The 9,815-nt window shown below is 38.0% G+C and overlaps 1 pseudogene; it reads left to right on the top strand.

Annotated features, from left to right (window-relative positions):
* The first annotated feature begins 2,210 nt into the window (after positions 1 to 2,210).
* LOC133227392 (olfactory receptor 5I1-like) lies at positions 2,211 to 3,254 on the top strand (annotated as a pseudogene).
* Positions 3,255 to 9,815: the final 6,561 nt, after the last annotated feature.

The following is a 9,815-nucleotide window of genomic DNA, read 5'->3' on the forward strand; positions in this document are numbered from 1 at the left end:
ACTTTATGGGGGTCTGTCCCCCACCACCTCTTTCGGAGAAGGAGTTAACTTAGAGCTCCAGTTAATAATAATTCCTGGGCGTGATAGGAGTGTTTCAACCTACAAACTCCTCTGAAGTTTCTTTAGCCTGCCTGACAGGCTTGTCCAGCCACATGTGATTGCTCACAGCCTCCCAACCGTGAGAGGCACGAGATGCTTTAAACCTTCTAAAAACATGTTCTTTAGAGAAGTTAGAAAACTATTAGTATAAGTATAGTGGGCTGATTGGAAATTGTATTGGTGAAGGGTTTTTCATTTGTTGAGCCAATGTTTACTGCTAAGTCTCCACATCCCCTGTCCTTATACACATTAATGAATATATAGAAGAAATAAGTATTAACCTTTGATATTAATCACGTTGGACCTTAGGCTAAGTAAATTCTTTCCTTAATTAAAACTCACTACACCCTCACCCTATAGGAATGTAACTTTATCTGTTACCTTCAGAAGGTGGTGTCTGTTTCAAAAATAATCACCCCTGGAGAAATAAGTGTTCTGGTTGACTGACCGCTGTCACAAGGAGAGGGTCATAAATTGTCAGCAGGCCCCCCTGGCCAGAAGATGATGTAACACCCCTAAGACCTCTGTATACATTTGTATGAAGCACCTGACTTTAATAAAAGTCAGGACTGCTGACCCTGCGTGACTTTTGTATAACATCTCAGTGTATAAAAACAGACTCTGGAAAATAAAGAATTGGGATCAGTTCCTCAAAATACCGGTCTCCCCATGTCTCTCTCTCCCTCTCAAACTCTGGCTGAATCTCCATCTGGAGCGCAGAGCCTGCCATGCTTACTAATTATGCCTGGGCTTCTAAGATCCGACCGGGGAGGCCTCAGTGTCTCCTCTCCTTTAGGAGAACAGAAGGACGCCTGCGGCCTACGTAAGTGGTGCAAGTTTCTTGTCTTGAAGTTTTATTGGTTTCCCGTGTAAACCAAGCTACTCGGCCTCTTTTCTCCACTGAATTTTCCTGCTGAGCTATCCTCATTCTATTACTCTTTATATCTCTAATTAATATCTAATTGAAGCTATTGTATCCTGATCCTCGCCGACGCTGTCCCCACTTTGAATACTCTGGATCAGCCGGGGCTGGACCTCGGCACACAATATTATAAATCAGGAATTCACAAATAAACTGATAATAGATACAAAACTGCCTTTCCACTACAGAGCAAATCAGTTGTCTGTATGCTGGAAAGAAAATGTACCTGTCTATAAACAAGTATCATGTGTGTTTCTCCGGGTTATTTACAATTTACAGAACTGTAGACTAGTGCAATAACAAGAGAATGCAGACATCATTAAGAGAAGTGGGTAGGTGACCCTTTTTAAATATCTGTTACAATTTATCGTTAAGCATTGAAATATTCCTGAATACTCATTATATTGCCTGGATTAATTCAGTAATTGTCCAAGCATGAAAATTTCTGTAGTTAGATTCCACAGCTTGGCTTATAATCTAAAAAATAAAAAATGGATGTACTAACTACTATTAATATGTTGCCAACTTTAGAACAGTGAATCAATGAGATGCTAAAGATATTTAACTGTAGAAGAAAACTCATTTAACATATAATTTGATGAGACAGGCACTGTCATTCTCATACTAATGATGATGAAACTTAAACTTAGTGATTACTTGGCCTGCCTAAAGAATTGCAACTGCTGAGCAATAGAGTTAGGATTCAGTTACTAATTCTGTTACTGATTCAGTAACTAATTCTGAGTATTTTCTCTTTCTATTTTACAAGCAACTCTTAGAAGTTCCTTTGTTCCTCAGAGGCAAAGTTGCTTCTCAATGTATGAGAGATAAAGTACTTTGACTCCTCTAACTAGGCAAGGTTTCAACTGAAATAGAAATACTTTAATTTGTTGTGCAAGTAAAAAAATACTGCAAAATGGAACAGAAGTGAATTACTCAGAGTTTGCTATATGCAATGTGATTAACCATGATCATTCACACTGGTGAAAGATGAGAGAGTAACTGAAAGTAAGAGGTTCAGAGGTTAGAGTTCACCCACTGGTTTGATGTGTCATTTAATGTGGAAAATGATAGCTTTAAGGAATAGAAGTTGTAAGTTATCAGTTCAACTGGAAATATGTACATTTTCTGTGCTTACTGTTCATATGCCTAGGGGTTACCAGGATGCCCAAGTGGATTTAGAATTTATGTTCTAATTACTTTAGCTGTTTTCATATTTATTTTTTATGACTCTCCAGGTTATTATAAACATCCCAATCAGTACCCTGTCAAAATTCCAACCTCCAGGAACCCTGAAGAGAACGGAGGTGGAGAAGAGCACTGTGAAGACACAGTTCTTTCTCTTGGGATTCAGTGACCACCCAGAACTGCAGAGTGTTCTTTTTCCTGTTTTTCTGTCCATTTACTCTGTTACCCTCATGGGGAAACTTGGGATGATTTTATTAATCACAACCAGTCCCCATTTGCACACCCCTATGTACTTTTTTTCTTCACATCTTGTTTTTCATAGATGCCTGCTGCTCTTCAGTCATTGCCTCCAAATTACTTGTGGACTTAATTTCTGATAAGAAGACCATTTCTTACAATGGCTGTGCTGCACAGTTTTATTTCTTCTGCTGTTTGGTGGACACAGAGTCTTTTCTCTTGACTGTCACGGCTTATGACCGGTACATAGCCATCTGTAACCCCTGCTTTACACCGTTATTATGTCCAAGAGGATTTGCTGCCAGCTTGCAATTGGAGCGTTTCTGGGAGGCACCATGAGCTCAATTGTCCACACCACAAATATTTTCACCTGTCTTTCTGCTCCAGTGAAATTAACCATTTCTTTTGTGACATCTCGCCACTCTTCTCTCTGTCCTGCACTGACACTTACATCCATGACGTTGTACTGGTGGTCTTCACTAGTTTAGTGGAAGCGCTCTGCTTTCTAACAGTTCTCCTCTCTTATATCCTCATCATAGCAGCCATTCTTAAAACAGGTTCTGCCGAGGGAAGAAGAAAAGGATTCTCCACTTGTGCATCCCATCTGACCATGGTCTCTATCTACCATGGTACCCTGATCTTCATTTATTTGCGCCCTGGCACTGGCCATTCAATGACTATTGATAAAGTGACCTCTGTGTTCTATACATTGATTATACCTCTGTTAAATCCCTTAGTTTACAGCCTTAGGAACAAATATGTAAGAAATGCCTTCAGGAAAATGATTAGCAGAAAATTTCTTTCTTAAGAAATGATGAAACCGAGGCTGACAGCTTTTCTGCCCTGTTTCTTGACCTTTGTTCTTTAAATCTCTAAAGATTCGGAGAGCTGAAGCTCTAGTACTTTGACATAAGTTCCTATAACCCACCAGTACAACCTTCTGAAAGTTTCCCATTATTTTCAGTTGTGCCTAAATTGAGTGTAGGGAGCAGGCCTTAATGATCTTAATCTTCTCTCCAAACTAAGGAAGAGTAGCAATAGAGTCTCTTTGCTGTTTTGCACAAAAGATCTTTTTTACATCTATTTTCTCTGTTCCTGAGAGGCCCTAGTGAGGTATCATGAGAAGAGCAACTGCTCTATCCATGTCAATTAAACTTACTTCCCTAAAGGATCCATTTTTTTTTTAAACAATAACTTAATAGACTTGCTCAGTCAGGAGAGAGTGTGACTGTATCAAATTAGTTTTGTTTGTACCCTTTTTATGCACTTGTATCACCCTGTAAATATTCCATCATAACACATGGAAGTAAGTAGTGAATAAATAAATAAGAATAAATAAGAAATCTCCCTCCATGTCTAAATATTCCATAAAAGCATGACACTTGCTATCCTGTTCACCATTTTTCTACTGTGCCACTTACAGTGTTTGACCTGAGAATTCAATTTAAAAATATTTATTGAACAACAAATGCATGAGTATAGCCAGAACAATTAATATAAAATTGAACCTTTGTAAATTGATCCAAAAATTTTCTCTTTTCTTTGATTTTATCCTACCATGTTCACTTTAGGTGAAATCTATTTGCATATGTTTTCTTTTGCCCTGTATGGAAATGAGAGTCAGAGACAGGAATTAACTAGTGTAATGCTATGAACCCAGTAGGGAGACAGGAGTCCCCTTTGGTGTCTTTTGGAGGATCAGGGGATGTGCTGACCTAATTAAGGCAGAATGAAGAGTTTTACAACAAATTACACTAGTTAATAATGCAAATAAGTAAACAAATAAACTGAAGGGCCCCATAATATAGTTTAAATCATAAACCATATATGTTAAATCATATATTAACACAAATATAGTTCCCTTTGCAGGGGAGGAACAAAGTATTAGTTATATTAGCATGCTATATATAGTGATTATGTTATCTGTGAAAGTATGAAATAAATTGGAATAATATTCTAAACAAAATTTTAACAGTGGTTATCACAATTGTGTAGTGCTAAATTATTGTATGCTAGTTAATCCCTGAAATATTTTCCAAAAGCTTAATTAATTGCATATTCTGTTCTGCCTGTATTCAATTAGCAATTAATCCAGTTGTGAAAACAACACAATTTAAAGTTCTCAGAAGCATTCATTTTATCTTAGGTTGTGGCCATGAAAGGAACATGGAGGCACTCTTTATAATTTTAGGAGGAGAGAGCAATTGCTTATACAGATTTTTATTTAGGTTAGGTCCTGTTCACTTATGTTCAATATCCCTTTGGTGCTGATGAGTTTATAATCAAGATATCATTTGAAGGAAACAATATATTAAAAAACTTGAAATTTTCAGCAGATTATTTGTTTTTTTTTTATTTATTTATTTTTTTTTTTAACTTTACAATATTGTATTGGTTTTGCCATATATCAACATGATCCACCACAGGTATACACGTGTTCCCCATCCTGAACCCTCCTCCCTCCTCCTTCGAATTCTAATATGAATTGGAATTTTAGACAAATGTATTTTATTGTTTCTTCAATATTTTCTCTCATGATTTCAAATTATTTATAGTTCATAGAATATAGCACATATCAGGAACTCTCAATCACTGTCTAAAGATCTTGACAACCCAATGATATTTATTAAGAACATGTGAAAGTATTTATATCTGCAAACATTAGGCTTCTCAGGTGGTGCTGAGGTAGAAATTTCTAGACAGTGTAAGACTTTGAAACCTCAATTTCTGTTTTTTTTTTTTTTTTCAATTTCAATTTGTTTCTTCTTAAGTAAGCATCTCACTCCTTTTTCCAATTTCCAAGCATTCAGAGGAATGCCTTCCTGGTCTGGTAAGTCATAAAACATTCAGATCCAGGAAATACAATCATGAACTGCTATCTAGTCTACCAAGGAGAAAAGGTAGACAATTATCTTCTAAACATACATATCTAGCCCATAAATAGTGGCCTGGGGTCTTAAGAAAGTGTCAAGGAACAGTGTTACAATGTCTGGAAAAACTGAGAAACTTGGGGATCCAAGAGAGCCATAAAAATGACAAACTGGATGTTGTGAAGTTTAAACTAATTGGTCAAAAATTATGCATATTAAAGTTACAAGTCAACCAAAAATGTACATATCAATACTAATAAATATATAAAGCTGTTATAATCCCCACCTTTTGGGGGCTCTTCACCCCCTGTCAGTATCTATGCTAAGGGCTTTGCATCTCTATCTTTTAAAATAAACTTTGCCTGTGTGAGTGTTTGCTAGTTTGTGGAGTTCATTCCTCGGATCCAAGAACAGAACCTGGTTTCCTGTTTCAGTGTCAGTGATAAGGAATCAGCCTGCCAGTGCAGGAGATGCAAGAGTTGTGAATTCAATCCCTGGGTTGGGAAGGTTCCCTGGGATGTGGAATGGCACCCCACCCCAGTATTCTTGCCTGGAAAATTCCATGGACAGAAGAGCCTATGGCTCTTGGGGTTGCAATGAGTTGGACATGTCTGATCATTATAATAACGAAGTCCATTCATACCATGTAAAATTAGCTTCACTGACCATTTTTCAAATATATATGTAATGGAAAAAAATCCCTTTTATATCGTTATCTTTTCAAAGTTTTGACTTAATAGTGTTTACAGAGGATCAGGAAACCTGGGTTGTTTTTGTTTGTTTGTTTTCTTTTCGATTTATGCTCATTTCAAGAAAATGATGAAGATGGAAGAGAGTTTAAGGTAATAAGATTTGAAGTGAGTAGACCTGAGTTCAAATCTTTATACTATCTTTTACTTGTTAGAACTGTGACCTTAGCCAACTAACTCCTCATCAGGCACTAAATTCTGGTACTGAAAGAAATGATGGTGTAGTTTATCACATAAGGTCACGAGATGGACTCTGCAGGATTCATCTTTCACTTTATAGCCAGCTCACTGGGCTCGGACGATCCCCTGGAGAAGTGAATGCCAACCCACAGAAGTATTCTTGCCTGGAGAATCCCATGGACAGAGGAGCCTGGAGGCTACAGTCCACGGGGTTGCAGAGTCAGATACGACTGAGGTGACTTAGCATGCACGTATGCCAGTCTTAGAGATTCTAGTTGCACATCTCAGCTGCAGTTCATATCTGGAGTTCTCTGCCCAGAACCCTAAGGACTAGCTTCTCCTGACCCTGCCTTCCCTCCTGCTAGAGCTTAGCAGAGATTTCTTCACAGTGACCCATGCTGGCCACACCATTTTCAATCTTGGCCAGATACCCAAAAAGAACCTTAATGGTCTAATTTCCAGATGTCACAAGTCCCACCTCACTACTGATTTCTGTGGACAAAACCCTTCTTGTAAAGTTAGTTTCTTTACTGCCATGAGTGGAGTTGGATTTATAACCCAGTACACCTTTTTACTGTCAGAAGACTTTGCTCTCTAATTCATCCTCTCACACACTATTCAACTACCTTAGGGTTTATCATTTACTTTAGACTCTCCACCCACACTATCTTTACTGGTCACGCCTCAGCAGTCAGACTATCATCTCACCATCCATCTGCTTTAGTTCCCATCTCTGGCCCTCAGAGGATGCCCTTTTTTAGAAATGTTAACTGCTTACCAATCAAGGGATTTCAGACTGTATATATTTTTGAGATAGTATTTTACAAGCCAGACTTTGATAAAGTTGATATTTGCAGGCTGCATTTTTTTAATCCACCATATTTCACAATATCTTTATTTTTTTAATATAAATTTATTTATTTTAATTGGAGGCTAATTACTTTACAATATTGTAGTGGTTTTGCCATACATTGACATGAATCTGCCACAGGTGTACATGTGTTTCCCATCCTGAACCCCCGTTCCATCTCCCTTCCCATCCCATTTCTCTGGGTCATCCCAGTGCACCAGCCCCGGGCACCCTGTATCATGCATCGAACCTGGACTGGAGATTCATTTCACATATGATAATATACATGTTTATTCTCCCAAATCATCCCACCCTCGCCCTCTTCCACAGAGTTCAAAAGACTTTTCTATATACCTGTGTCTCTTTTGCTGTCTTGCATATAGGGTCATTGTTACCATCTTTCTAAATTCCATATATATGTGTTAGTATACTGTACTGGTGTTTTTCTTTCTGGCTTACTTCACTCTGTATAATAGGCTCCAGTTTCATCCACCTCATTAGAACTGATTCAAATGTATTCTTTTTAATGGCTGAGTAATATTCCACTGTGTATATGTACCACAGCTTTCTTATCCATTCATCTGCTGATGAACATCTAGGTTGCTTCCATGTCCTGGCTATTATAAACAGTGCTGAGATGGACATTGGGGTACACGTATCTCTTTCAATTCTGGTTTCCTCGGTGTGTATGCCCAGCAGTGGGATTACTGGATCATATGGCAGTTATCTTTAAATAGGCTTGTGCATAATATGGTACCCTTCTGAAGAATAAGCCAAAAACTTCAAGAGAAAGAAACAGTTGCTACCTATTATGAACACATAATCTGAATTTAAAACAGTCAATATAAAAAGAAAACTTTTTTGACTGTGTCTCATGGCTTTTGGGATCTTAGTTTTGCAACCAAGGATTGAACCTGCACCCCCTGCAGTGAAAAAGCAGTCTTAACCACTGGACAGCAAGGAAAGTCTCACTAGTAAAATTGCTTTTATTTCATAAAATTTTATTCATTATATGCACTGGGGAAGATAACATGATAAAGAGGCAAGGGTTCCAATAAAAAAAAAAAATGAATAAATTCAATAGTAGGCCACCTTAACTGCCTACTAAGAAATCTCTATGCAAGTTATAAAGCAACAGTAAGAATCAGACATGGAACAACAGACTGGTTCCAAACAGGGAAAGGAGTACATCAAGGCTGTATATTGACACCCTGCTTATTTAACTTATATGCAGAGTACATCATGAAAAATGCTGAGCTGGATGAAGCAAACACTGGGATCAATAGTGCTGGAAGAAATACCAATAACGTCAGATATGCAGATGATACCACCCTTATGGCAGAAAGTGAAGAAAAACTAAAGAGCCTCTTGATGAAAGTGAAAGAGGAAAGTGAAAAAGTTCGCTTAAAACTCAACATTCAGAAAACTAAGATCATGGCATCTGGTCCCATCACTTCATGGCAAATAGATGGAGAAACAGGGGAAACAGTGGCTGACTTTATGTTTGGGGGCTCCAAAATCACTGCAGATGATGACTGCAGCCATGAAATTAAAAGATACTTGTTCCTTGGAAGAAAAGCTATGACTAGCCTAGACAGCATATTAAAAAGCAGAAAAATTATTTTGCCAACAAAGCTATGGTTTTTCCAGTAGTCAGGTATGGATGTGAGAGTTGGACAGTAAAGAAAACTGAACTCTGAAGATTTGATGCTTTTGAATTGTAGTGTTAGAGAAGACTCTTGAGAGTCCCTTGGACTCCAAGGAGACCCAACCAGTCAATCCTAAAGGAAATCAGTCCTGAATATTCTTTGAAAGGACTGATGCTGAAGCTGAAACTCCAATACTTCGGACACCTGACATGAAGAACTGACTCATTAGAAAAGACCCTGATACTGGGAAAGATTAAAGGCAGGAGGAGATGGGGACGACAGAAGATGACATGGTTGGATGGCATCACCTCTGCGATGGTCATGAGTTTGAGTAAGCTCTAGGAGTTGGTGATGGACAGGGAGGCCTGGCGTGCTGCAGTCCATGGGGTCACAAAGAGTCAGACAGGACTGAGCAACTGAACTGAAGTGAAATTCAATACAGTGGTATAACTACAGACACAGATGACATTATTATAAAATTTAGTGAGGTTTAAATATGAGTTACCATCATAATTGAAATGGATGGCAGGGGGGGGAAAGTCATGTAGGACTTAATATTTGAGGGAGTCTAACCCTAACCCTAACCCTAACCCTAACCCTGCATGTGGTTGCTGTTGTTTAGTCACTAAGTCTTCTCTGACTCTTCTGTGGCCTCATAGGCTGTAACCATGCTCCTCTGTCCATGCAATTTCACAGGTAAGAATACTGGAATAGGTTGCCATTTCCTCCTCCAAGGGATCTTTCTGACCCAGGGATCAAACCTGTGTCTCCTGCATTTGCCAAGCAGTTTCTTTATCACTGAGCCTCAGAGAAGACTCTACCATCTACACATATTGCCATGGAAATCAAATTAATTAACAAAGAATCTCAGTGAATTTCATTTATAAATTTTCACAAAAGAGTGCTGAAATGTATATCAAAAGCTTAACCAATATTGAGTAAAATAGTAATAACAAAATGAGAGACAAAGAGTAAGAATATGAAATATAGAATATTATATGAAGGGTAAATCTACTCCTGAAAAAAATATATAAAAGTTCAAATTATTTCATTTAGCCTATTTCCTATTGG

Source organism: Bos javanicus, chromosome 16, assembly GCF_032452875.1.
Source record: "Bos javanicus breed banteng chromosome 16, ARS-OSU_banteng_1.0, whole genome shotgun sequence".
NCBI lineage: Eukaryota > Metazoa > Chordata > Mammalia > Artiodactyla > Bovidae > Bos > Bos javanicus.